This window comes from Balaenoptera ricei, chromosome 1, assembly GCF_028023285.1.
Source record: "Balaenoptera ricei isolate mBalRic1 chromosome 1, mBalRic1.hap2, whole genome shotgun sequence".
Lineage (NCBI taxonomy): Eukaryota > Metazoa > Chordata > Mammalia > Artiodactyla > Balaenopteridae > Balaenoptera > Balaenoptera ricei.
This window is the reverse complement of record NC_082639.1, coordinates 125,230,980-125,257,991: the sequence shown is the minus strand read 5'-3', so window position 1 is coordinate 125,257,991 and position 27,012 is coordinate 125,230,980. Positions and strand designations below refer to the sequence as shown.

The window sequence follows — 27,012 nt, the reverse complement described above, 5'->3', positions numbered from 1 at the left end:
TCCATCTCTCCATCTCCCTCACTCCCTCCCAGAGGGAGAGGGGAGGGAGAGAAGGAGAGGGAAAGAGGAGAGGGAAGAGGGAGAGGAAAGAGGCAGAGGAAAGAGGCAGAGGGAAGAGGCAGAGGGAAGAGGGCGAGAGGGAGAGGGAGAGAGAGGGGGAGACGGAGAGAGGGAGAAAGAGAGAGGTCTCTTCCTCCCTTTCCCTCTCTCCTCCTCTCTCTCCCTCTCTCCCACTCTCCCTCTTCCCTCTCCCTCTCTCCCCCCTCCCTCTCTCCCTCTCCCCCTCTCCCTCGTCTCTCCCTCTCCCTCCATCTCTCCCTCTCTGGGAGGGAGTGAGGGAGAGGGAGAGACAGAGGGAGGGAGAGGGTGAGACAGAGGGAGGGAGAGGGAGAGAGGAAGGGAAAGGGCGAGGGAGGGAGAGGGAAGGAGGGCGAGACGTCTCTCCCTCTCCGTCTCCCTTCCCCTCCCTCTCTCTCTCTCCCTCCCTTCCTCTCCCTCTCCCTCTCCTAGAGGGAGGGAGGGAGAGGGCGAGACAGAGGGAGAGGAGAGGGGGAGTCGGAGAAGGAGGTAGGGAGAGGGAGAAGGCGAGAGGGTGCCTGCTTCCCTCTCTGTCTCCCTCCCTCCCTCCCTCCCTCTCCGTGTCCCTGTCTCCCCCCTCTCCCTCTCCCTCTGTCTCTCCCTCTCTGGGAGGGAGAGAGGGAGAGGGAGAAGGAGGGAAAGTGATGGAGGGAGGGAGAGGGAGAGAGGGTGAGGGAGAGAGGGAGAGAGGGAGAGGGAGGGAGGAAGAGAGCTCTCCCTCTCTCCCCCCTCTCTCTCCCCCTCCCTCTCTCCCTCTCCCCCTCTCCCTTGTCTTTGCCTCTCCCTCCGTCTCTCCCTCTCTGAGAGGGAGTGAGGGAGACGGAGAGACAGAGGGAGAGGGAAAGGGAGGAGAGGGAGGGAGGCAGAGGGAGGGAGGGAGGGAGAGACGTCTCCTCCCTCCCTCTCCTCCCTCTTCTCCCTCTCCCTCTCCCTCCAACTCTCCCGCTCCCTCCATCTCTCCATCTCCCTCACTCCCTCCCAGAGGGAGAGACGGAGGGAGAGGCAGAGACAGGGGAGAGGGAGAGAGGAAGAGGGAGAGAGAGCGGGGAGAGAGGGAGAGGAAGAGAGGGGGAGGGAGAGAAGGAGAGGGAAAGAGGAGAGGGAAGAGGGAGAGGAAAGAGGCAGAGGAAAGAGGCAGAGGGAAGAGGGAGAGGAAGAGGGAAGAGGGAGAGAGGAGAGAGGGAGATAGGGAGAGGAAAGAGAGAGGGAGAGGGAGGGAGAGGGAGAGAGGGAGGGAGAGAGGAAGAGACAGAGGGGGAGAGAGAGAGGGAGTGGGAAAGAGGTAGAGGGAGAGCGGAACAGGGAAAGAGGTACAGGGAGAGAGGGAGGCAGAGAGGGAGGAGAGGAAGCAGGGAGAAAAGAGAGAAAGAACACACCGTCTACATTTCTGTCAAACGACACCGGGGATCCTTACACAACCAGGAGAAAGTAACACAGGGAGGCTCTTTCTCAGCTGGAACTGGAACTGCAGACGGGGCCAAACACCACCAGGCTGGCCACACGTGTCCAGCCGCCGCTCCAGCCCCGTCAGCCGTGAGTCCGGTCACCAGGGCTCTGAGTGTCTGCTCCAGGGAGCTGGGGTTCACCCTCTCACCCGGGAGGCCGGGCCAAGAGAGCAGGGCCCCGGGCTGGACACATAGGGGAAAACGCATCCCCACAGGACAGCTTGTGCGAGCAGATTCAGCTACCAGATTCTAGAGGCCCGGGACCACCCTGTGGCCCGTGAAACCCAGGAGCCACGAGGGTCTTGCAACGTGATTCCTGTCCGTTGGAATGTAAAGTTTGTGTAGGGAATCTTGGAAACAGTGTTAACAAGGCTGAATTGGAACGAGCTTTAGGCTATTATGGACCACTCTGAAGTGTGTGGGGTGCTAAAAACCCTCCCGGCTTCGCTCTCGTTGAATGTGAAGATCCCCGAGATGCAGCCGATGCTGTCCGAGAACTAGATGGGAGAACACTATGTGGCTGCCGAGTAAGAGTGGACCTGTCGAATGGGGAAAAGAGAAGTCGAAATCGTGACCGCCTCCTTCTTGGGGTCGTCGCCCTCGAGATGATTATGGGAGGAGGAGTCCTCCACCTCCCACACATCTCCAAGATGGAGAGCCTTCTCCGTCAGCCAGAGCAGGTCCCTTTCTAGATATAGGAGAAGAGAGAGATCCCTGTCCCAAGAGAGAAATCACAAGCCGTCCCGATCTTTCTCTAGGTCTCCTAGCCGATCTAGGTCAGATGAAAGGAAATAGAAGACCACTTTGCAAGAGGAGTGGTGTACAGGCAATAACTTCATTTGGCAGGAGTATGTACAGAAAATTCAAGTTTTGTTTGAGACTTCCGAAGCTTGGTGCACTTTTTAAATGTTTTAGTTGTTCACATTTGTTTGTCTCTTGGGACAGTGACACATAAAGGTGTCATTCTCTATGGTTTGAAATGGGTCCTGGGAGGCATGTAATATGAAGAATTGTTACCTTACAATGTTCCCTTAAGCAAAATTGAACTTGCTTTGAATTTTTGGTCTTGCCTAGACTGATAATAAAACTCTAACTCCTGCCCACCTAAAGTGTGATGTTTACTATTATGGAAACAACACTGGCAAACATTGAAAAGACTTTCTGTAGCTGGGATATGGTATGCAGCTGTAGTTAAGCAAGCAGTCTTTAAAAGGTGCTGTGAACCCAAGCCAGCAGGTAAAAATGAAAGCCGCACCCTTACCCTAGATTAGAGGTTTAAAAATTCCACTAGTCTTCACACTGGACAAGAGATTGTCCAGGGAGTTTAAAATCTAAGAAGTTTCAAGGAAGTTAGTTTACCTTTGAGTTAGGTCATACGTCCCCTCTGTGATTGCTGTACATGAATACATAGCTCTTTGTAATATTTTTTGGAAATTTGAGATTATCAAGATACCAATGTCCTGCCAGATTAAGAGTATATTGTAGAGCTGAACTTTGAGTTACTGTGCAATTTTTTTTTTCATGCTGTCATTTGTAATATGTTTTGTGAGAATCCTTGGGATTAACGTTTTGGTTGCAAAAGAAAAAAAGAAAAGAAAAGAATCCGCCTGCCAATGCAGGGGACACAGGTTCAAGCCCTGGTCCAGGAAGATCCCAGGTGCCGCAGATCAACTAAGCCCGTGGGCCACAACTACTGAGCCTGCACTCTAGATCCTGGGAGCCAGAACTACTGAGCCCCCGTGCCACAACTACAGAAGCCCACACACAACGAAGACCCAACGCAGCAAGAAAAAAAAGACGATACTGGCCAGGTGATCAAGGGTAAAATCGTTTGTCATAAGTCCCGTTGATGGTGTGTATCCTTGATGTGACCTGAGGAGAATGGCATTTTTATCTCTGTTTCGGTCTTCCGCCCCAAACCCCATAACTCCAGACCAACCATAAGAAAACATCAGAAAACAAACAGACTAACAAATTGAGGGACAAAACACCTGACCAGTCCTCCTCAAAACTTTCAAGGTATCAAAACCCAGTGACGTCTGAGAAATGTCACAGCCCAGAGGAGACTGGGACAGAAAAAGGATGTTAGGGGAACACTAGGGAAATTCTAATAAAGTGTGGACTTTAGTTAATAACAATGTATCCATCTTGGTTCCTTAGTTGGATAAACATGTCACACTAAGGTACTAATGAGTTGGAAATAGGGGTACTGGGTCAGGGTCCACGGCACTCTGTACACTCTGTACAGATCTTTGCAACTTTTTTGTAACTCTAAGCTCTTGTAAAATTAAGCGAGTACTGAACAGAGCTAAGAATGTTATTTCCCTGATTTGAACATGCCTGAGTTTCTTTTCATGGTCACATTTTTGCTATTTGGATGTGTCTTGGAATCAGTAGCAAAGGAGAGTTGCCAGCCCCTGGGAAGATGTGGGTGGTTCGCAGGTGGCTTGCTCTGGAGCTGAAGACCACGGTGGGAAGTCTGCAGCCTCGGGCTGCACTTAGAAACATGGGAGGGGATGGGCCAGCTCAGTTAGGGATGGAACCTATAAATAAAACTTTTTTCTTTTCCGTTATGGCTTATCACAGGATACTGAATATAGTTCCCTGTGCTAGACAGTAGGACGTTGTAGTTTATCCATCCTATATTTAATAGTTTGCATCTGCTAACCCCAAACTCCCAATCCAACCCTCCCTCACTGTTTCTCCCCCTTGGCAACCACAAGTCTGTTCTCTATGTCTGTGAGTCTGTTTTTGTTTTGTAGACGAGTTCATTTGTGTCGTATTTTAGATTTCACATATAAGTGAGATCATATGATATTTGTCTTTCTCTTCTGACTTACTTCACTTAGTATGATAATCTCTAGGTCCATCCACGTTGCTGCAAATAGCATTATTTCATTCTTTTTATGGCTGAATAATATTCCATTGTATATATGTACCACATCTTCTTTATCCATTCATCCATCAGTGGACATTTAGGTAGCTTCCATGTCTTGGCTACTGTAAATAGTGCTGCAATGAACGTTGGGGTGCATGTATCTTTCTTTCTTTCTTCTTTCCTTCTTCCTTTCTTCCTTTCTTTCTTTCTCTCTCTCTCTCTTTCTCTTTCTTTCTTTCTTTCTTTCTTTCTCTCTATTTCTTTCTCTCTTTCTTTCTTTTTTCTTTCTTCTTTTATTGTCACACGGCATGTGAGATCTTAGTTCCCTGACCAGAGATGGAACCCACGCCCCCTGCACTGGAAGCATGGATTCTTAACCACTGGACCACCAGGGAAATGCCAGGGGTGTATGTATAGTTTTGAATTAGAGTTTTCTCCGGATCTATGCCCGGGAGTGGAATTGTGGAACCCTATGGCAGCTGTATCTGTTCCTGCACGCCTCACATCAACCACCTGCACTCCAATCCTTGCTCTCAACGTCATCTTCGGGGAACCCAACCTGCGACAGGGACCTTGACAAGAAGAAATGGCTCAGGGAAAAGCTACCTGCACGGGGAGGAGATAGAGACCATCGCCCCTGGGGTGCGGAGGGGAGAGTGGGTGCAGAGGTTTGTCATTTCACCCCCGATACTCATCTCAGCCCTCGTGGCTGCCCCACTCTAGGTCACCTCGGGATACAGAGGTGAGCCGGTTAGAGTCCCTGCCTGTGCAGGAATCGGGGCACCAGCGGGTCTGAATAATACTAGTGCAGGGTCTCCCCCGTGGCACTGGGGTTATTCGGGGCGGGTCATCCTCTGCTGAGGGCCCCTCCTGGGCACTGTGTGGGGTTTAGCAGCATCCCTGGCCTCACCCATTTGATTCCAGGGGCCCTCCCTCCCAGTTGTGACAACCACAGATTTTCCCCACACATCACGGAAGAACTGGGTGAGGCGGGGGCAGGATGGCTCTGGGCGAGGACAGCTGTGTTGAAGCAACCAGCCTGGCCCAGGGCAAGGTCTGCCCCAATCCCGTCAGCGCCTGCATTTAGAACTGCCCCTTTCCTCTCCCACCTCCCCTGCCCTGCAGTGGTCTCCGAGACATCATCCCCATGTAATAAATCACACCTTCTCAGTTTACTGTTTGCTGCCCTCGCTAGAACGTGAGCTCTTTGAGGACAGGGATGCTGTTATGTCCCCAGCACCTAGAAGAGTGTCTGCTGTGTAGTAGATGCTTCATAAATACTTGCTGAATAAAGGAGTTGAATAAAGGGATGAGTGGATGAATGAATGAAGGTTACAATGGAAGGAGGGGGGAGATTCCCTTTCTGGCTCTCGGGGGTTGGGAGATCAAGTGAAAGATCTGTCCTAAATAGGCTGACCAGCCTTCTGGGGTTCCCCGGGACTGAGAGTTTCCCCAGAGTTCCAGCGCTCAAACCTGAGCGGTCCTGGGCAAACTGGGGGCGGGTGTTGGTCACCCTATCTAAACACAGTAACAATTCCAGCTGCAATAGCAATGGCCAATGACCTCTACGGTCTTATTGACCATGCACAGTTCTCTACCTGGCGGGGAAGGGTGGGCCGGGATTGGAATTCTGGTGATCCAGGGCGGGTGAGGGCACACCCCGGGCTTGTGGAGGGGAGTCCAGGAAGGTTCTGGAGGAAGTGACAGTGACACAGGAGGGAGGGAGGAGTCTAAGGAAGAACATCCCACATGACAACCTGTGCCAATGGCCCTGGGCCCAAGGTCACACCTGACCAGGGCTTGCTTTTTTTTTTTTCTAATTTACTTTTCCCCACATGGATATGCAATTGTCCTAATGCCATTTATTGAAAACTCCTTAATTTCCCCACTTTCTATCATATCAAGTTCTCATATATCTGTTTCTGGACCTTTTTTCTATACCATAGAGCTATACGTCCCATCCTTGCACCACTAGGGCTGTTTCATCACTATAACTTTATTTATTCATTTTGTTTTGGCCGTGCTGTGTGGCATGTGGGATCTTATGTCCCTGACCAGGGATCGAACCCGCGTCCCCTGCAGTGGAAGCTCGGAGTCTTAATCACTGGACCTCCAGGGAAGTCCCCAGGGCTTGCTTTGACATCCATGGAATGGTGGCAGGTGGGCACGGGGAGCAGCTGTCTGTGAGCCATCCTGTGTAGAAATGCAGGGTGGAGGGGAGGACAGATGGAGCTGGAGGGGAAGAAGCGGAGGAGGGAGGGAGGAAGGGAGGGAGGCCGGGCGAGAGACAGACAGTTTCCGGAGACAATAGCTCTGGCCGTGTCCTAGGGCATGAAAGCTGAAAATAGCTCCTAGTGCCGGGAGCCTTGGAGCCGGAGGCTGGGAGCCAGGGTGACTGGCTCTCCTCCCTGGTGTGTGTGTGTTGCGGGGGGGTGGGTGGCTCTGGGCTTCTCAGGCTGGGAATGGGGTGCACAGAGCAGGAACGGAGCAGGGACCCTTCTCTCTGGAACCTCGTGGGCCATCCTCAGCTCACAAAGCTGAGCCACTCCTTGCCCTACGAGTGGGGGGCTTATCCTCCCTGTCCCCTGGATCATACCCCCTCACACACAACTTCCCCGTGTGTGTTCCCAGCAACCAAGAGAATCTGTTTTTAAAAGATTTGGGGGAGGGGGGTAACCATACAAACAAGAGCAGAATGGATACTTTTTCAGGATATGAATGGCTCTGTGTAAGCCCACCCCCAGGGTAACCACAGTCCTGACCTCTAACACTCTTGACGAGTCAGCCTTGGTCTGGGCTTGCGGACCCACGGAAGCTTCCTCATTCCCTCCTTCAGGTCCCGACTCTCCCTCGGCGTCTTTGTGAGAAGCACCCGGGGAAGTGGGACTGCTAGGCTGTACTGCTGCTAGAACTCCACCTGGGCTCCACCAGGCTCCAGCCCCCCGCCCTGTCCACCTAACTGACCCTGAGGCACCTCAACTGGTAGGAGCAGCATCACCTTCCCTCCTGGGACTCGTGATACTTAAGGGAGACACCGAAAGACAAGCCTTTGGCTCCCTGGCTGGCAAAGAGCAGGTACTCAATTGTCATAAGTGTCCGTATCAGTGAGGGTTCTCCAGACAAACAGAATCCATATGGGGTGTGTGTGTATATACACACACACGTACATATGTACAAGCATACAAACATATACAGCTGTGTACATATGCAGTATGCGTACACACATATACACATATAGTATATACAATACACACATACATATATACACACATATAAAATGCAGTTTGTATATATACAGTATGTATACACACATATACACACAATATAGACAATACACACATACATATACACTATACATACACACATATAAAATGCATAGTTGGTATGTATACAGTATGTACACATACGTATAACATATGCAATATACACACCTAGGTACATATATAGCATACGTATATACACACATACAAAGATATTTAGGTGTGCATATAGACAGTATACATACATACACATATAATATATGCAATACATACACGTACGTACATATAGACACACATATACACCTACATATAAAAGCATATAGCATAAAAATATATATGTACTGTATATAGAAATTCATCGTATATATACATACATATATCATATATATAAGATATATACACATACATATATACAATGTGTACACACACACCCCTATATGTAAATATGCGCATGTACATACACATATAAATTCATACGCAAGTGTGTATATAATAGTATATTCATATATACATATAATACCTAGAAACATATTGGGGGGGAGGTGTCACGGTACGTCAAGGGCGGGAGTCGAACCCGCCACCCCAGGCCCCGAGGGGTCTCCCCGGGTCTCCACTTCGGGCCGGTGGGTGTGGCCGGGGGGGGGCAGCTGAAGACGTGCGTGCGTGCTTGCGTGCGTACGTGCGTGCGTTCGTACGTGCGTACGTGCGTGCGTGGGGGCGGGTCCACGGGGCGGGAGGCGCTCGCCGCGAGTGAGTGGTTCAGCCGGGCCCCGGCTCATTGTGCTTGCCTCACGCCGGCCCCAGTTGGCAGCAGCGCTGGAGGCCCCGGGCCTGTGACCACAAAGAGGGAGCCGGGGGCCGGACGGGAGCAGGCCGGCGGCGGCGGCGGCGGCGCCGGCTGAGGCCCAGGCCAGGCTCCCTCCCCTCAGCCTCCCGCCCCCGCCGGCGGCGCCCCGCCCCTCCCCCAACCGCCAGACTAGCCTGGTGCGGGGGCCGCGCGCGAAAACGTGGGGGAGAAGCTGAGGCTGGAGTCGCCCGTGGTGGCCGAGCCCGCCGTCTACCCATGGCTGCTGCTGGTCTACGTGAGTGCCGCCCGTCCCCTCTTCCCGGACCTCCACCTCTCTTCCCCCACGGCGCGCGCTGAGCCCACCGAGTAACGGAGCGACTCGAGTCGCCAGACCCTCTTTGGAGCCCCCCTTCCCGCCCTGCCTGGTTCTCCGCGGCCGTTTCCAGCCCCCGCGCGCAGGGTGGGCAGAGGGGGGCCGGGGCCACAGACTCGGCAGCGGGGACCCCGCGCTTCCGAGGGGCGCCCGAGCCGGTCTGCCGTTGGCCCTGTAGGGCTGGGGACCCAGGTCCGCCCCCCCGCCCCCCGGCCTGGACTGCCGGCGGGCTTGCCCTTCCATACTTTATGATCTGACACGTCGGGTTTCTTTTTCCTGGCCAGCTTTACCATTACCTGACCAGCTTTCCCAGCATCCCCTGATAATGTGTTAGATATTCAAGTTTTAGGGCCCGGTCCCAGCCCTATGGAATCAGCAACTCTGGTGGGGCTCAGTGATCTCTGTTACAACAGGCCCTCCAGATGATTTTTATTCACCTTAAAGTTTGAAAATATCTGCATTGTCAGCTGGCCGAAGCGTCCACCAGCAGGTGAAGGGGAGTGGCGCCTGGAAAAGATAGGGACTAGCCAAGGTAAGTACAGTAGCATTTGCCATGGTAGTAATGGAGAATGCCTTTTCTCCACTGGTTGGCACAGACTAGTATCTGGGAGCAGTGGCAGGGTTATTTAGGATGCTTTACATTGCAGTGTAGAGTGACCGCTGTCCTGGTTTGCCAGGGACTTCCCCTGTGTGAGCACTTAAAATCTCATCCTGGCAAACCCCTTAGCCTTGGGTTTGAAAAACTTAGGGAATAACATGAAATTTAGGGGAAACATGATCTAGGTTTTGGGCAAGTCACAAGTGCTAATTAAAGCTAAGCAAGTATGGACAACATCTAGCCTTCTTTACCCCTTTGCGGGGAGGTAAATCTTGATTGGGTGAGAGGACTTATTGTTAAGAGATCTTTGTAGAAACATCCCCTTCTGCTTAGTCCGCTGGTTCTCCGTTCTGGCTAGACATTGGCATCGTCTGAGGAGAGTTAAAATGATTGTATTGGTCTAGCATGACCAACCGTCGGTGTGAGGGTTTTTAAAAAGTGCTTCAGAGGATTCTAATGTGCAGCCAAATTTAGGTGCCACTGCTTAAGCTTTTGAACCGCTGCTACGTATTTTCACCTCATCTTGCTGTGAGAATATCCAACTGTAGTTGAGGTTTGTTGTTTTTCTTTTTCTTTTTTTAACTGTCTTATTATAAGATTTACTGTCTTAAATAAGATTGAATGGACAGAAAATCCTGCTAGTCCATCTGGTATAGCTGGATACCCAGAGTAATATCGTTAAGATATGTACCATTTAAGTATTGTGACTGGCCTTTTAAAAATTAACATATGCATTAAATTAGTATTGATAGTATAGATCTCTTTCGAAGTTGTCATGTTGGGGAGCTATACCTCTAATCTGCTGCCATTGCTAAATATCTGGACACCTCTTACTAGGAATTGCTTTTAAAAATCTTTAGGGATTAAAACCAAGATTGCTGTATTATTTGTACTGGGACCACAAAAACCTCACAGAGTTCCCCCGCTGTACCTTCTACCCCCATCTCTAACCCTTGGCAACTTCTAATCTGTTCTCCATCTCCACAGTTTTGTTATTTTAAGAATAATATAATCATGAATTACTTAATCTTCGGAGATTGGCTTTTAAAAACTTTTCCCTCGGCATCATTCCCTTGAAGTTCATTTCAATTTTTGCATATATTAATAATTTGTTCCTTGTTGTTGCTCGGTAGTATTCTATCATAAGATTTTATCACAATTTGTTTCAACATTCACCCATTGAAAGACATTTGGGGAGTTGCCAGTTTGTGGCTATTAGAAATAAAACTGCTCTGAACATTTATGTGTAAGTTTCTGTGGGAACTTCATTAAGTTTTTGTTTCTTTTGGATAAATGTTCAAGAGTACAATTACTGCATTGTAGGGTGAATCTACTTTTAGGATTAAAAGAGACTGTCAAGCTGTTTCTCAGAGTGGCTAAACCATTTTATTTTCCCACCAGTGATGTGATATAATTTTTCTACGTACTCGCTAGCATTTGATGTTGTCACTATACTTTAATTTTAGTTATTCTCTGATATCTCATTATGGTCTTAATTTGCATTTCCCTGATGGCTAACGATGTTGAACATCTTTTCATGTGCTTCTTTGCCATGTGTATATTCTCTTCCATGAAATGTCTGTTCCTGTCTTCTGCCTATTCTCTAGTTGGATTTTTTTAAGTTGTTTGGAGAGTTCTTTGTATATTATAGATACAAGTCATTTGTCTCCTATGGGATTTTCAAATATGTTTTCCCACTGTGTAATTTGAGTTTTCATCCACTTAAAAGGATCTTCTATGAAGCATTTTTAACTCATTTTGATGAGATCCGATTGATCAGTTTTTGCTTTTATTGATCATACTTTCGGTGTCAAGTCTAAGAATTATTCACCTAGTTGTAGATGCCAAAGATTTTCTCCTATTTTTTTTTTCTAAAAATGTCCTGCTTTTACATTTAAGATTATGATCCACTTTGATTTAATTTTTGTGTAAGATGTGTAAGGTTTAGGTTAAGGTTCATTGTTTGTTTGTTTGTTTTTGTCGAGGGATGTCCAACTGTTTCAGTACCATTTTTTGAAAAGTCTATTCTTCCTTGATAGCTTTTGCACTGCTGTCAAAACCAAGTTAAATGTATTTGTGTCAGTCTATTGCTGGGTTCTCTGTTCCATTCCATTGATCTATGTATCTACCCTCCATCACTACTGCGAAATCTTGAAATTGGGTAGATTAATTCCTCCCATTTTAATCTTCCTTTACAAATTGTTTTAGCTGTTCTTCAGCCTCTTCCTACCATATAAATCTTAGAATAAGCTTGTCTATATCCACAAAAACCTTGAGGGCATTTTAAGAGTAATTGTGTTAAGCCTCTTAACTTGGGGAGAATTGACAGCTTTATTATGTTGTGTTTTCTAATCCATGAACAAGGTATGTCTCCCTATTTGTTTGGGACTTTTAAAATTTTCTTCATCAGCATTTTGTAATTTTCAGTATAGAGGTCCTATAAATGTCTTATTGGGCTTCTATTTAAGTATTTATTTAGGTCAGTTGTAAATGGCATCACATATTTTTATTTAAGCTTCTACACATTTGTTATTAATATATAATTTGATAAAATTGTGTGGATCTTGTACTCTAAAACATTTACAAACTAATATTATTTCTCAAGCTTTTTGTGGATTCCTTGGTATTTTCTCCATTTAGATTATCATCTCATCTTCAGATACAGACAGTTTTAGTTTTCCTTATTCAATATAATAGGATATATTACTATTCAACATTCAGGAGGATATATTCCTTCCTATTCAACATAGTAGGAATAGTTCTTTCATCTTTTAAATAAACTTTTTAAAACTTTAACTTTTAAATTTATCTGTTTATTTATTTTTGCTTTATTTTCTTACTAGAACCTCCAGTAATATATTTAATAAAAGTGGTGAGAGCAGATATCGGTGCCTTGTTTCTGATCTTACAGAGAAAGCGTTCAGTCTTTCACAGTTAAATATAATGTCGGTATAGGTTGTTTGTAGATCATCTTTATGAGTTTCTGTATGTTCCTTTTCTATTCCTAGTTTGCTTGGAGTTTCTTTTCTTCTTTTTTTTTAAATCATGAATGGGATTGGATTTTGTCAAATGCTTTCTCTGCATTAATGATTAGGATCACATGACTTTTCCCCCTTAATCTATTGGATATGGTAGATTACATTGTTTGATTTTCAAATATTTAACCAACTTTGCATAACTGGCATAAATACCACTTGGTCATGGTATATTATTCTTTTTATATATTTCTGGAGTTAATTTGCTAATATTTGGCTGAAGATTTTTACAGCCAATTTCATAAAAAATACTGGCCTGTAGTTTTCTTCTTTCTATACTATCCCAGTCTGGTTTTGGTATCAAGGTAATACTGGCTTCATAAAATTAATTAGGAACTGTTCCCTCTACTTCTGTTTCTTATCAAGTCATGTAAAATTGGTGTTAATTCTTTAAGTCTTGGGTAAAAGTGAAACATCTAAGCCTGAATATTTCTTTTGGGAGTTTTTAAATGAAAAATCAGTGTTTCTCATAGTTACAGGAAAATTGAGATTGTCTCTTTCATCTTGGCTGAGTTTTGGTAGTTTTGGGTGTAGACGCATTGGTCCATTTCATCCACATTTTTGAATTTATAGTGTAGACTTGTTCATAATAACTTGTCCCTTATTAACCTGCAGGATATGTCATGGTATCCTTGGTTGCATTTCTGATATCTGTGATTTGTGCCATCTCTCTTTTTATCTTGATCAGTCTTGCTACATCTTTCTTGATGAGATTGTTTATTTTGAAGAACCAGCCTTTTGTTTCATTGATTTCCTCCCCCCCCCCCATTTTCCTGTTTTCAGTTTCATGGATTTTTGTTTCATCTTTATTATTTCCTTCTTTCTGCTTGTTTAGTGTTTTTTCCTCTTCCGTTTTTACTATTTTAATATAGAAAATTAGACTATTTCTTTGAAATATTTTCTTTCCCAATTTAGTGCTATAGACTTCCCTTTCAGCATTGCTTTCACTTCATTCCACAAATGTTGATCTGTTATATCTCCATTTTCTTTTATTCTATGCATTTAAAAATTTTTCCTTGACTTTTTACCCATGAGTTATTTGGAATTGTGATGTTTAGTTTTCATGTGATTGAAGATTTTCCTGTTGTCTTTCTGTTATTGATTTCTAGTCTGGTTCCATTATGGCTAGAGAATATACTCTCTATGATTTTAATTCTTTTAAATCTGCTAATGTTTTTTTTTATCACCCAGTGTATGGTATATGAGTGAATGTTCCATGGACACTTGAATATGTATTCTGCTTTTATTGAGTGTGTTCTTTAAATGTCAGTTATATCCTGTTGATTGATGATGTTTTCAGTTCTTCCATACCCTTGCTGATTTTTCTCTCTGGGAGTTCTATAAATTGCTGTGTTGAAGTCTCAAATAATAATTGTGGATTTGAAATTCTCTCCTTTTACCTTTTTCAGTGTTTGCTTCATGTGTTTTGAAGTTCTGTTGTTTGGTGCACACACATTTAGTATCACTAGGTCATCTAGGTGGATTATTCCTGTTATCTTTATGTAATGACCCTCTTTGCCCCTAATAATTTCCTTTGCTCTGAAATCTACTTTATCTGATATTAATATAGCCATTCCTGCTTTTTCTGATGAATGTTCACATGATATACCTTTTTCATCCTTTTACTTTGAACTACCTATATCATGATGTTTAAAGTAAGCTTCTTATAGACAGTATAGAGTTGGATCATGCTTGTGATTTTTTCATCTACTCTTCCAATCTCTGTCTTTGACTTGGTTATTTAGATCGTTTACAGTTAATGTAATTATTGCTATGTTAAAGATTAGGTCTACCATTTTATTTTTTGTTTTGTCTTTTACCTTAGTTTCTCAATCCTGTGTTTCTCTTATTTTGCCTTCTTGTGGGTTACTTAAACATTTTTTGGTAAGTCCATTTTAATCTAATTTATTTATAATCATTTGTGTATACTGTTTGTATAGTTTTCTTAGTGGTTGCTTTTGGCATTACACTATACATATGTAACTTATCATAGCCTACTGGAATCTGTCTTTTATTACTTCAAGTGAAGTTTCAAAATTTTACTTCCATTTAGGTCTCTTAATAGTCCCCCGTTTTAAAGTATGATTTTCTGTAGTATTTCCTTTATATACATTGAGAACCACATCAGATGGTGTCATAATTTTTGCTTTGACCGTCATAGGGAATTTAAGAAACTCATGAGGCTAATGATAGTCTCTTATATTTATCCCACTTGTTTTCACCCATTCCATTGTTCCCCTTTTCTTTCTGAAGTTGCCAGTCTTCTGTTATTGTTTTTTATGTTTTCATAACAGTAGGTGATACCTGGGCTTTCCAGTGCCATTGGATATGAGTTTCAGGAAACACTGAGCCTGGCTCACTTAATGCTACTGAGTTGGAGGGTTTGTATACGTTGGGCCTGTTGGCACAGCAGATGCTAGCAGATTAGACTAATGCTGATGGGACTAGTGCCACAGGAGGATGCATTCCCATTCAGGCTACGCTGCTGCTACAGTAGATCAAATCCCCCTCTACCCCAAGTGTGGGGCAGTGACCTGCTGCTGTCACTGCTTCTTTATTAGGCTGCTTTCGCCTCAGGTGTGTGGTGGGATCCCTTGGAAGCTGCTGCTGCTGTGAATCACAGGGTTAAATTCATTTTAGAAATACTTAAATATAAATATATAGCCTGGCTCTTGTAGGACCTCTGTATTTGTTTTTTATTGCTTTCATACGAATTACCGCAAATTGAGTGACTCAAAACATCGTAAATTTATTACCTTACAAGTCTGACATTGGTCTCAGTTGAGTAAAGTAAAAGTGTTGGCAGGATCGACAGATGAATGGATAAAGCTGTGGCACATATATACAATGGACTATTACTCAGCCATAAAAAGAAATGAAATTGAGTTATTTGTAGTGAGGTGGATTGACCTAGAGACTGTCATACAGAGTGAAGTAAGTCAGAAAGAGAAAAACAAATACCGTATGCTAACACATATATATGGAATCTAAAAAAAAAGAAAAAAATGGTTATGAAGAACCTAGGGGCAGGACAGGAATAAAGACTCAGCCATAGAGAATGGACTTGAGGACACAGGGAGGGGGAAGGGTAATCTGGGATGAAGTCAGAGAGTGGCATGGACATATATACACTACCAAATGTAAACTAGATAGCTAGTGGGAAGCAGCCACAAAGCACAGGGAGTGGAATCCTGCAGTGTTTGCTGATGGTCATTTGACTGGTGTGAGCTGAAACCTTTTTGACGTTGGATTTGCATGTGGCTAATAATTCCTTATACTGAGCTTTAGGCATGTCCTTTTTTTTCTTTTCCTTTTTTTTTTAAAGAGTGACTACAACTTCCCTCTTCATATTGACGTCTTGAAAAATTTGTCATGTGTTGAATTTCCTTGCCTATTCCCTACCCCAGGGCATTTTTTGAGGGCAGGCGTCATTTACAGCCCAGCAGTCCTTGTGACTATTAAGCTACCATTAGCACTGGGTTTAAAGCTGCTGTTGTGGGAAAGAGCCACAAGGTGGCAGCATTATTTCGTTCTCAACTCTTGTTACTAGGGCAACAGAGTCTTCCTGGAGGTAGTGTTCCAAGGTTGTAAATTAGAGTGGAATGTGCTGGGACAAGCCCCCAGAAGTTTATGTCTCCTTACTTATGTTTGCTTTTTAAATTTAATTTCTATTTCTTATCGGAGTAAATTTGATTCGAGTGTTGTGATTGTTTGGCTGTACAGAATCTGCTCAATGATTCATGCATATGTCTGTTCATCTTCGGATCCTGTTACCATGTATGTTATTACAGAATGTTGAGTAGACCTCCCTTGGTATTTGGTAGGTGTTTTGTCATTATATATTTTCTATGTATTAGTGATTATATAATTCATATAGTTTATATGTTATATGTTTATGTACATTTAACATACATTAATCTATGTATGTTAGCCCCTTAGTCCTAAATTATCCATCCTCCCACCTTTCATTTTGGTTAACCATTAGTTTGTTTTATAAGTCTGTGAGTGTCTTTTTCTGTGGAAATATGTTCATTGGTAGCAATCTTAGGATAACATGTATAAATGATATCATAGGATATTTGTCATTCCCTTTTGACTGACTTAACCTAATATGATTATTTCTAGGCTCATCTGTAGTCCTGTAAACGGCACTGTTCATTTTTTTCCCGAGGCTACTATTCCATTCGGTACGTATACCACTTCTTCTTTGTCCATTTATCTGTTGATGGGCATTTTGTTTGCTTCCATGTCTTGCCTATTGTAAATACTGCTGCAATACACGATTTTCCATCCCGTGTCTTTTGGATTCTGGCTTTCACAGGTGACAGGCCCAATAGTGGGCCTTCCAGATCATATGGTGACTCACTTTTTACCTTTAAACACACTGCCATTCTGTTCCTATTATTGGCTGTTACCAGTTTACATCCCACTTAGACCGAGAGGTTATGCTGTTCTCCACAACTTCTTCAACATCTATTGTTTGTTGACTTTTTGCTGATGGTCATTCTGACTGGTGTGAGGTGATACCTTTGTGTAGATTGGGTTTCCATGCGTCTGACAATTCCTGATGTTTTGCGTTTATCAATGTCCTTTTCATTTTTTTTTAAGATTGAGCTAAACTTACAACTTCTAATTGCCTTCTTGAAAAATTTGCCGCGTTTGGATTTTTTGGCCATTCCCTGCCCCAGGATATTTTTTGAGGGCATGAGTCATTTACAGCCCTGCAGTCCTTGTGAATATTAGTGACCATTAGCAGTAGATTTGAGCTGCTGTTTGAGGAAACGGCCTTAGGGTGGGAAGACTTCTACGTTGCCAACTCTGCTTGCTAGGGAAACAGAACCTTGCTGCAAGTTGTGCTTTTAGGTTGCAGATTAGAGTGGAATGTGCCAGGACAAACCCCCATAAGTTTTAGCCTCCTTAATTCTTGTCTGTGTCTTTAAGTTGTAGTTTTTATCAGAGCAAACTTGATTGAAAAATGTCTTTTTTTCTAGGTGTACAGAATCTTGTTCATTTACACATATACATATATCTATTGATCTTTGGGTTCTTTTCCATGTAGGTTATTACAGAGTGTTGAGTAGACCACTCTTGGTATTCCATAGGTCTTTGGGGATTATATATTTTATACGTATTAGTATATGTGCGTTAACCCCAATATCCTAATTTATCCATTCCTCACACCTTTTCTTTGGCTTAACCATAAGTTTGTCTTCTCAATCTGAGATTGCCTTTCTCTGTGGAAATATGTTCATTTTTATGAATTTTCAGATAACATAAGTGATATCAAAAGGCATTTGTCTTTCGCATTCTGATTTACTTCACGTTGTGTGATTATCTCTAGGCTCATGTGTGGTGCTGCATATGCCATTCTTTTATTTTTTTTCGTGACTTATATTCCATTCTGTCTATATACCACTTCTTCTTTGTCCATTCATCTGTTTATGGACCTTTTTTTTGCTTCCATATCTTGGCTATTTCAATATTGCTGCAGTGCACATTTGCCTGCCTCTGTCTTTCCGATTCTGGTGGCCTTAGGTTATAGGCCCAAAAGGTGCCCTGCCGCATCATATGGTAGCTGAATTTTTACCTTTTAAAGCAGCTCCATTCAGTTTGTGTTAGTGCTGTTACCACTTTACATCCCACCAGCAGCTAGAAGGTACACAGTTCTCTAAAAGCCCTTCAGCATTTACAGTTTGTAGACTTTTTGCTGATGGTCATTTGACTGGTGTGAGCTGAAACCTTTTTGGACGTTGGATTTGCATATGGCTGAGAATTCCTTATAGTGAACTTTAGGCATGTCCTTTTTTTTCTTTTCCTTTTTTTTTTAAAGAGTGACTACACCTTCCCTCTTCATATTGAGTTCTTGAAAAATTTGTCATGTGTTGAATTTCCTTGCCTATGCCCTACCCCAGGGCATTTTTTGAGGGCAGGCGTCATTTACAGTTTTTTTTTAAATTTAATTTATTTTATTTTTTATTTTATTTTATTTTTGGCTGTGTTGGGTCTTCATTGCTGCGCACTGGCTTTCTCTAGTTGCGGTGAGCGGGGGCTACTCTTTGTTACAGTGCGCAGGCCTCTCATTGTGGTGGCTTCTCTTATTGTGGAGCACGGGCTCTAGGGTGCGCTGGCTTCAGTAGTTGTGGCACGCGGGCTCAGTAGTTGTGGCTCGCGGGCTCTAGAGCGCAGTCTCAGTAGTTGTGGCGCACGGGCTTAGTTGCTCCGCGGCATGTGGGATCTTCCGGGACCAGGGCTCGAACCCGTGTCCCCTGCGTTGGCAGGCGGATTCGTAACCACTGCGCCACCAGGGAAGGCCAAGAAGGTGTTTTTTAACGTGTAATTTGAGCAAGTGGTTCCGTGTTATTAACATGCCCGGGGCGGGGTGGGGGGTCGGTGTGACAGGGCTGCCCTCCTCTGCAGGTCTAGTTCCAGTCTCTGAAAGGCATTGAGGATTCTGTTTGAGGATTCTGTCTTCCTTTGTGTTTTCTGCTCCCCACGCTCCCTCCTGTAACCCCTTTCTGCCATCCCCACTCCCCCCACCCCCCCAGTCACACGTTGCAAACCCCAGACCCGTTTTTTCCGTTGTGATTAAACCGTCACCTGAAGCCGCCTCCAGGAGCCTCTGATCTGAACCCCCTAGTGGCATTAACGTGGCCCTCGTGCTATTAACTTCAGCCTCACAGACTTTCCCCGCTGAGAACAGCTTTGCTGGGCACTGAGGGTCTGTGACTTTTATCTCAGTTAGGCCGTTAAAAAACTGAAACATGGTTTAGATAAATAAATAACTCCTCCTTCCCTTCCTCCTGACTCTGAGCTTGGAGCTGGTGAGCTGTCTGGGGAGAAGGTCACGGGATGGGGGCTGGGGGATGGGGAGAGAGGACAAGGTAACCGTGCCTGACACGGATCTGTAACTACACGTGGACAGAGCTCTATACTGAACGTGTCTGGTCCCTCCTTTGCTCCGAGGCGTTCCCGTTTTCTGGTTGGTGTGAGGGGTGGGGCAGAGTGGAAGGTGGACCAAGGTTGCAGTAGCTTTGTCTGACTCTAGGTCTGTGACATCCCCCTTCAAGCACATCCCTCTTCCCCACTGTCTCCCCATCTCTTCCCTCCGCCCCTTTCCGTGACTGTCTCCCTGTGTTTCCACCTTGTTGCTTTTCTGTGGTCCCTCTGTTTCTCTTTCACCCTCTACCTGTCTCCGCCTTTTGTCTCCTTCCGAACCTTCCAGCATCCCCTGTGCTGCGGTTGGCGCATGGTTTGGGGCATCGCCCTCCAACGCGGGCTGCAGGCGACTTGTCAGACTGCTTTGTGAAACAAAAAAATGTAGAAATCTTTCATTTCCTTGGCCTCTGAGGCTTCGCTGGGGTGGCGGGCAATTGGCAGGCCTGTCGGCTACACCCCACACTGGTCGTTGTTTCATATTCTTAGCTATAAAAGTGGGGATACAAATGGTACCTGCTTCATAAGGCCGTAGTGAGGATCCAGCAGGAAGTGGATGCGAAGCCCTGAGCACAGTGATTGATTCTCAGCAGATGCTCAATGAATGAAATCTCTTAAATGAAATCGTTTATTATAAAAATTTTTAGTCCGGGGTAAAAGTGGACCAGAACAATGAGCCCCCATGCATATACATCAGCCAGATTCGGTATGTTTCAACATTTTGTGTACCTGCTTTGTCCATCCCCTCTTCTTGTGGTTGCCGGAATATTTTAAAGCAATTAGCAAACCCCTCGTAGCATTTCAGCCCTATGTGCGTCTCTAAAAAATCTGAATGTTTTCTCATACAACCTTAAGACCTTTATGCCAACCAATGAAAATGATGATTCTTACTTTAATACTGAGTCCATATTCAGGTTTTTCTGATTAACTTTAAAATGTCCTTTTACTCTTGTGTTTTTTGAATCAGGATCCAAATATTGTTCTTGTATTGTAATTGGTAATAACATCCCATTAATCCAGAACAGCCCCCCACCCCACCCCCACCCCCACCCCCAGGTAATTGACGTATTGAAGAAACTGGGCCGGCTGTAGAGTGTTCCACATTCTGGATTTCTCTGTTTGCTTTTTCGTGGTGTCATTTAAATTGCACTTCTGCTTCCTAAATTTCCTATGAGCTGAAAGCCAGCTCCAACAGCTGGATTAGCGTGTTAGGTTCGGACTTTGTAGCAAGAGGCACATGACACGTAGGGGCCGCTCTGCCGTCCGTCACTTCTCTAAAGTGGGCTCAGGTGCGCTCAGCTCTCCGGCTCCTCATTCAGCTGTCATCTGCCATTCGTTTCATTTTCACTGACGATCTCTGCATAAATCGATTATTTTATTAGGAAGTTAGGAAGCGGTGAGTTTGCTAATCATGCCATTCCTTCCACGTTGACTGCTTTTTACTCATCCACTTGTGCTATATATTTGCCTGTAAAGACAGTCAGGTGCGGTTGGCAGATTTCTGCGACGTCTCCCGTGACTTTTAAAAGCCTCCAGGGGTTACTCCCAGGGGTAACCCGCTGAAAGAGATTTTGCAGATATAATTAAGGTTGTGTTCTGGGTGGGTTGAATTTGCTCACACCAGCCCTTTAAAAGCAGAGAATGTCCTCAGGCCGGCAGCAGAAGTCAGAGAGATTGAAGCAGGAGAAAGGTGGGACGCACCCTTGGCAACTTTGCAGGTGGAGGGGGCCCCATGAGAAGGATTGTGAGTGTGTCGAGGAGCTGAGGGTGACCCCTCCTCCTTGGCAGGCAGCAAGGGAACGGGGACCTCAGTCCTACAGCCCTCGGAACTGCATTCTGCCAACAGCATGAATGAGTTTGGGAGCAGATTCCTCCCTGGAGCCTCTAGATAAGAACCCAGGTTGCCAGCACCTTGATTCTGGCTTTGTGAGCCCCTAGGCAGAAAACCCAGCAGAGCCAGCCAGGACTTCTGACCTCCAGAACTGGGAGGTATTTATTAGTGGTGTTTTTAAGTCACTGAGTTTGTGGATATTTGTTACACAGCAATAGAAGACTAATAGAGCAGGATCAATGCTTAACTTCTTTGTTTTTAATTGCCGGTTTCCAGAATAAAAAAGGTTAAGTAAATGACAGCTGCCTTTATCTTCCTCATCCTTACATAGAAACCATACGTCTTAACGGACATCAATGAAGTGGATTCCTAATTTGCTGTCAGTAAAACTTACTCATTTAGAGATTGACAAGTGTCCTGGGTTTGGCTCATTGAAAGAATGGTTTTAAAGGGATACTGGTTATCAAATAGACAGTAAAATCAATTTGTCGGTTAAAATCAATTTGTATGGTTAAGATGTTTTGCTACCATTTTCTTCTGTGATATACTGAAATAATTTCATCATATGCAAGTGGGGCACATAACATTTGATAAATTCCATCTGTCTGTTGACAATCTACTCACTTCTCTGACTGCATACCCTCTCCTGTTAGAGAAGGATGTTTCCGATTATAAGGAGACTCCAAAATAGATGCTTAATTCATAAAGTATGCAAATGTTACTCTCATATATAAAGAACATCATGGTTAAAGTACTATGACGTCACATCATTATTGCCATGGAAGACATTTCATTTTCTCACACTGACTTCAGAGCTTAATCCAGAGTCTGAATATTGATCTTTTTGAATTCGTGTGAGAATTGGTGTCTTTGAAACATGGTTTTGGTCAAAACAAAATTTTGCAACTTTTACTCTTTGAAAAACAGCTTTATCGAGGCATGATATTACATGTTATAAAATTCACTCACTATGAGTGTAAATTTGATGAGTTTTAGTAAACTCTGAGTTGTGCAGCCAGCACCACAGTCTAATTTTAAAACATTTCCATGTGTCAAAGAGACCCCCTGTGCCCACTTGTAGCACTTTGGTGCTGTCCTAACATGTGGTCTTTATGAACACAGGTCCTGTTGGAACCAGAAACGGCGTGAACCATGATGAGCTCTAAGGCCAAGGGCAGGAAGAAATGTGACCAGGCTCTCCAGGAGCCACCCAGGGGCCTCCCTGGGCTCAACAATACAAACTTGGCTGCCGTGCAGACAGCAGCTCATCCCCACGGCGCCCAAACACCCAGCTCCTGGACGGCGAGAGACCTGTTGCTGCAGGTGGCCCGTGGTTGGCTGGTGAGGCCTGGCCCCAGGCGTACGCCACCTTCTCTGGGGCCACCTCTCTGGGTCTGCGGTGGGGTTCTCCTGGGAGCCCCCAGTCACCACAGGACCAATGTGGCCTGTCTGCAGCCCAAGAAGGTGGGGACACAGGTCTGTCCCCCGTGGACATCACCCGCGAGGCCGAGCAAGCACCAGTGGTGTCTGCGGGGAAGATGAAGGGCTCATGCACAGCCCCCATCTACTGAAGATGCTAAACGGGAGAAGCACAGACTGCAGCCACATGCGGTATGGACCAAACGCAAGTGTCCTTGCAGGAACCGATGTCTGAATGTCGAGGCTGTTCCCGGGCCACAGTGAGAAGGCCCAGGCCCCACGCAAGGCACAGAGAGGGGATGGGGGGAACATCTGCGAATCTGAGCTCATCGGGCATCACCCCAGAAGGAGAGGGAGAGAGCCAGAAGGAGATACGGAGGGAGAGGGAGAGAGAGGGAGGTACAGACATCTCTCCCTTCCCTGGGGGTTCTCTAGTGCAGCCAAGCCTGAAAACCACTGCATTTTGGGAGATGGGTCCTCGTGGAAAAGTTAAATAGTAGCTCATGGCATTATCGACACATATTAAAATGGCCCCAAATCTTGGGGAGTCAGGGAGGGGAGCTGGCGGCTGCCTCATAAACGAGGAGAGATTGGGCGTCAGAGGAGGTGCCTGCCTCCACCACCTCCGCCGCCGCCGCCGCCCCCCTCCAGGGCCCCACAGACTTCATCTCCCAGCTGTGGTCCTGGGCTGGAAGGCAGCGGGGAGGTCAGGCCGTCCCAAGCATCAACGTTGACTTCAGGGCTGATCTAAAAGGCGCCTGGTCTTTGTTGAAGCAGAAAAAAGAGAAAGCAGTGGGCAGAGGATGGGAGGGGGAGGGAGCCCCCATCAGCCCTTCTCCCTGTCTCCCTCTCTGTCTCCCTCTCTGTCTCCCTCCCTGTCTCCCTCCCTCTACCTCCCTGCCTCTCACTCTCCCTCCATCTCTCCCTCTGCCTCTCTCCCTCCCTCTCTCCCTCCCTCTCTCCCTGTACCTCTTGCCCTATCCTGTCCCTCTCTCCCTCCCTCCATCCCTGTCTCTCTTTCCCTGTCCCTCTCTCCCTCTCCCTCTATCCGTCCCCCCTCCCTTTCCCCGTTTCCGTCTCCCTCTCTGCCTCCCTCTTTCCCTGTCCCTGTTTCCCTGCTCTGCTCTCCCTCTCCCTCTCCCTCTTTCCCTCTCCCTGTTTCCCTGCTCTGCTCTCCCTCTCCCTCTTTCCCTCTCCCTCTCTCCCTGTCCCCCTTTCCCTGTCCCTGTTTCCCTGTTCCGCTCTTCCTATACCTCTTTCCCTCTCCCTCTCTCCCTCTCCTGCTCCCTCTCCCTCTCCCTCCACCTCCTTCCCTCTCTGGAGAGGGAAGGAGGTGGAGGGAGAGGGACAGGGAGCAGGAGAGGGAGGGGGGAGAGGGAGAGAGGGATAGAGGGAGGGAGAGGGACAGGGAGCAGGAGAGGGAGGGGGGAGAGGGAGAGAGGGATAGAGGGAGGGAGGGAAAGACAAAGACATCTCTCCCTCCCTCCCTCTCTCCCTCCCTCTCTCCCTCTCCCTCTTCCTCGCTCCCTCTCCTCCCTCTCCCTCCGTCTCTCCATCTCCCTCACTCCCTCCCAGAGACAGAGAGACGAAGAGGCAGAGACAAGGGAGAGGGAGAGAGGGGGAGAGACGAGAGACGGAGAGAGGGAGAGAGAGAGAGGTCTCTTCCTCCCTTTCCCTCTCTCCTCCTTCTCTCCCTCTCTCCCACTCTCCCTCTTTCCTCTCCCTCTCTCCCCCCTCCCTCTCTCCCTCTCCCCCTCTCCCTCCATCTCTCCCTCTCTGGGAGGGAGTTAGGGAGAGGGAGAGACAGAGGGAGGGAGAGGGTGAGACAGAGGGAGGGAGAGGGAGAGAGGAAGGGAAAGGGCGAGGGAGGGAGAGGGAAGGAGGGCGAGACGTCTCTCCCTCTCTGTCTCCCTCCCCCTCCCTCTCTCCCTCTCCCTCCCTTCCTCTCCCTCTCCCTCTCCTAGAGGGAGGGAGGGAGAGGGCGAGACAGAGGGAGAGGAGAGGGGGAGTCGGAGAAGGAGGTAGGGAGAGGGAGAAGGTGAGAGGGTGCCTGCTTCCCTCTCTGTCTCCCTCCCTCCCTCCCTCCCTCTCCGTGTCCCTGTCTCCCCCCTCTCCCTCTCCCTCTGTCTCTCCCTCTCTGGGAGGGAGAGAGGGAGAGGGAGAAGGTGGGAACGTGATGGAGGGAGGGAGAGGGAGAGAGGGTGAGGGAGAGAGGGAGAGAAGGAGGAGAGAGGGAGAGGGAGGGAGGAAGAGAGCTCTCCCTCTCTCCCCCCTCTCTCTCCCCCCTCTCTCTCCCCCTCCCTCTCTCCCTCTCCCCCTCTCCCTTGTCTTTGCCTCTCCCTCCGTCTCTCCCTCTCTGAGAGGGAGTGAGGGAGACGGAGAGACGGAGGGAGAGGGAAAGGGAGGAGAGGGAGGGAGGCAGAGGGAGGGAGGGAGGGAGAGACGTCTCCTCCCTCCCTCTCCTCCCTCTTCTCCCTCTCCCTCTCCCTCTCCCTCCAACTCTCCCGCTCCCTCCATCTCTCCATCTCCCTCACTCCCTCCCAGAGGGAGAGACGGAGGGAGAGGCAGAGACAGGGGAGAGGGAAAGAGGAAGAGGGAGAGAGAGGGGGGAGAGAGGGGGAGGGAGAGAAGGAGAGGGAAAGAGGAGAGGGAAGAGGGAGAGGAAAGAGGCAGAGGAAAGAGGCAGAGGGAAGAGGAAGAGGGAAGAGGGAGAGAGGAGAGAGGGAGATAGGGAGAGGAAAGAGAGAGGGAGAGGGAGGGAGAGGGAGAGAGGGAGGGAGAGAGGAAGAGACAGAGGGAGAGAGAGAGAGGGAGTGGGAAAGAGGTAGAGGGAGAGCGGAACAGGGAAAGAGGTACAGGGAGAGAGGGAGGCAGAGAGGGAGGAGAGGAAGCAGGGAGAAAAGAGAGAAAGAACACACCGTCTACATTTCTGTCAAATGACACCGGGGATCCTTACACAACCAGGAGAAAGTAACACAGGGAGGCTCTTTCTCAGCTGGAACTGGAACTGCAGACGGGGCCAAACACCACCAGGCTGGCCACACGTGTCCAGCCGCCGCTCCAGCCCCGTCAGCCGTGAGTCCGGTCACCAGGGCTCTGAGTGTCTGCTCCAGGGAGCTGGGGTTCACCCTCTCACCCGGGAGGCCGGGCCAAGAGAGCAGGGCCCCGGGCTGGACACATAGGGGAAAACGCATCCCCACAGGACAGCTTGTGCGAGCAGATTCAGCTACCAGATTCTAGAGGCCCGGGACCACCCTGTGGCCCGTGAAACCCAGGAGCCACGAGGGTCTTGCAACGTGATTCCTGTCCGTTGGACTGTAAAGTTTATGTAGGGAATCTTGGAAACAGTGGTAACAAGGCTGAATTGGAACGAGCTTTAGGCTACTATGGACCACTCTGAAGTGTGTGGGGTGCTAAAAACCCTCCCGGCTTCGCTCTCGTTGAATGTGAAGATCCCCGAGATGCAGCCGATGCTGTCCGAGAACTAGATGGGAGAACACTATGTGGCTGCCGAGTAAGAGTGGACCTGTCGAATGGGGAAAAGAGAAGTCGAAATCGTGACCGCCTCCTTCTTGGGGTCGTCGCCCTCGAGATGATTATGGGAGGAGGAGTCCTCCACCTCCCACACATCTCCAAGATGGAGAGCCTTCTCCGTCAGCCAGAGCAGGTCCCTTTCTAGATATAGGAGAAGAGAGAGATCCCTGTCCCAAGAGAGAAATCACAAGCCGTCCCGATCTTTCTCTAGGTCTCCTAGCCGATCTAGGTCAGATGAAAGGAAATAGAAGACCACTTTGCAAGAGGAGTGGTGTACAGGCAATAACTTCATTTGGCAGGAGTATGTACAGAAAATTCAAGTTTTGTTTGAGACTTCCGAAGCTTGGTGCACTTTTTAAATGTTTTAGTTGTTCACATTTGTTTGTCTCTTGGGACAGTGACACATAAAGGTGTCATTCTCTATGGTTTGAAATGGGTCCTGGGAGGCATGTAATATGAAGAATTGTTACCTTACAATGTTCCCTTAAGCAAAATTGAACTTGCTTTGAATTTTTGGTCTTGCCTAGACTGATAATAAAACTCTAACTCCTGCCCACCTAAAGTGTGATGTTTACTATTATGGAAACAACACTGGCAAACATTGAAAAGACTTTCTGTAGCTGGGATATGGTATGCAGCTGTAGTTAAGCAAGCAGTCTTTAAAAGGTGCTGTGAACCCAAGCCAGCAGGTAAAAATGAAAGCCGCACCCTTACCCTAGATTAGAGGTTTAAAAATTCCACTAGTCTTCACACCGGACAAGAGATTGTCCAGGGAGTTTAAAATCTAAGAAGTTTCAAGGAAGTTAGTTTACCTTTGAGTTAGGTCATACGTCCCCTCTGT

General features: G+C 46.8%; 1 pseudogene; it reads left to right on the top strand.

The window, feature by feature from the left end:
* The first annotated feature begins 22,370 nt into the window (after window positions 1-22,370).
* On the top strand, window positions 22,371-26,602 carry LOC132368590 (serine/arginine-rich splicing factor 3-like; annotated as a pseudogene).
* Window positions 26,603-27,012: the final 410 nt, after the last annotated feature.